Below are 2500 nucleotides of genomic sequence, written 5' to 3' on the forward strand. Positions count from 1 at the left end.
ATTGTTATTGAATACTTTAAACATCGTAATTAACAAGTGCCTTTTCTCTCTTTCTTCTAAGTTAGACCACTCTATAGAATTTAGCACTGCTGTTGATCGAATAGAGTAATCAGCCCTAGTAATAATCCGTGCTGCTCTATTTTGTAACTTTTGTAATTTGTCAGCACGTGTTTTGGAGCAGTCACTCCATACAACATCACAATAATCAAAATAAGGTTGTACAAGTGAATAGTAAATTGTCTTAAGAGTCTCTTGATTGTCAGTTAATTTTCTAGCTAAATACAACATTCGCAAGCCATTCGAGACTTTAGATGAAATATGTTTGATCTGATCATCCCATGTTAGCATTTCATCAATATGAACTCCCAATAACTTAGTACGAGGCTTATGTTCAATGTTCAATGTATCGTGGCGTCGAACTGTCTTTTCCGACGTTTTCCGGATCAAACTGAGAGCAAATATGACTAAGTCATCATGATTCATAGTTTCTTTTTGTGTTTTGAAAAGGAGATTTGTTCAAAAGTCTGGAAGTCTGGTGAGTGCCCTGGGCAGAGACAAACTCCCCCTCCGGATGATGCCGTGAGTTTTACCAATCATTTTTCGTCTTTCAGGCATCACTACGATTTTTGCAACTCGGATATCAAATGTAAAACTACTGGTTTGTCGGATTTATACAACTCTAATGTCGGATTTTCAACAACTTCGATGACAAATATTGAACTGACAACTCGAACGGCACTTTCAACCTTATTTTGATTACTGCTCACCCCTGTGGGATACATGTGGTAAGCAACTAAAAGATAAATTACAAAAAATTCAAAATCGTGCGGGAAGGGTTATTACAGGCTCTTCATATGATGTTAGATCCACAGATGTCTTGAATAACCAGAAATGGAAATCCCTTGAAACCAGGCGCTTCCATACAAAGGCTACCCTTATGTATAAAATCCTCAATGATCTATCTGCCCCCCAACTGAGTAACTCCTTTGTAAAGCTAAATGATACTAACATAAATTACAATCTTAGGAATATCGAGACTGATCTAGCACTTCCAAGGCCATACACAAATTTTTTGAAGCGCAGCTTTAAGTATAGTGGTGCAATGCTCTGGAATAATCTTCCCTATGAGGCAAAGACCGCAAAATCGCTTTCTGATTTCAAACGCAAACTTGCGTCCTCGCCCTTCATGCTTTCTATTGGATCGCACTGATTCTATGTAATATACTTCTATTAATATATTTTAAATATATATACATATATACTTTATTGTAACGTGTTTACCTACGCCCCACCTGGAAACCAGCTTTTGTTGTGTGTGGCTAGCGTAGTGAAATAAAGTTGTATTGTATATTGTACTTTCAAGCTTTCGTTTGTAACACAACTTTTACGAAAATATTTTCGGTAATTTCTTTGTCAACTGTTGCTAACATGGCGGATCATATAATTTTTTTAGACTTCTTAATAAAAAAAAAGAAAGACAGGCAAAGAACAAAAGTAAAAATTAAGTTAAGTAAACACGAACGCATTTGGGGCAGAAGCCCGGGGGGGGGGGGGAGGGGGGGGGGGGGGGGTACCAAGATCCGGTCTTGTGTGCGTGGCATGAATTTTTTTTCACCACTAAGAGGTACCAAATTTTTGGGATTTAATTAGATAAAATTAAAAATTATTTAATTGTCAAATGTCTCCTGTCATAATTTTTCAGCTCAATACCCTAAAAGGAACCACTAAATCTCCCGCTGTGGACCTTTTGAGGCTGAACACCCTACAGGGTACCAAAACCGCTCTTTTAACCCCAGAAAGGTACGATGAGCACCCCCATCCATTCTATATGGGAGTCCTCCCCCCCAGGGGGCAGAAGGTGACTGAGTGGCTATCAAGGAGTATATGGCCATTTCTTCAAAAACTGAAAAGCAAAACCTCTTATCTATACACACATTTGTTCGTGCATGTGGAGTTCAACTTTGTTCCGTTCTGCATTTCTCTCTCAGTGTTGAGTTTCCGACAATAGTTTCAGCCAATGGATTTTTTTGCCCAAGAGAAATGTCCTCACGGACAGAATCATCCGAAACGTACAAATTTACACGAAATCAAGTCATGATGAGCTTTACGAAGGAGGCCACTTCTACATATTGCGCCGAAAATGTTTGAAGAAAGTCGATTACATTGGTTGTAATTATTTAAAATACATCAGCTGCCAATCACTTCATTTCAAAGCTAAGAAAAGGTGACATCGGACGGAATAATTTTTCTTGCAAAAGAAGATTAGATGGCAGTTATATTCTACTTGTCTTAAGCTGCTATAACAACTGGCATAGATGTTGAAGATTTATATGGGACATGTAAAATAATACTTGTCATGGAAAAAGTGTAAAAATTCGCGAAAAACTGTCGTATACACATTTTCTGAAATTCTTGGCTACGACGAAAATTCAGCAAACTATTCAAGTATAATTCTATTACCAAGGTAAACATTTTTTCCCAATTACGCTCGATCAAGCAC

General features: G+C 37.7%; 1 protein-coding gene across 2 annotated transcripts in view; it reads left to right on the forward strand.

Annotated features, from left to right (window-relative positions):
• Positions 1–2500, forward strand: part of LOC137978739 (sodium channel protein 1 brain-like) — a 46431-nt gene that overhangs the window by 8142 nt on the left and 35789 nt on the right. The window lies entirely within an intron of this gene.

Source organism: Montipora foliosa, chromosome 12, assembly GCF_036669935.1.
Source record: "Montipora foliosa isolate CH-2021 chromosome 12, ASM3666993v2, whole genome shotgun sequence".
Taxonomy (NCBI): Eukaryota; Metazoa; Cnidaria; class Anthozoa; order Scleractinia; family Acroporidae; genus Montipora; species Montipora foliosa.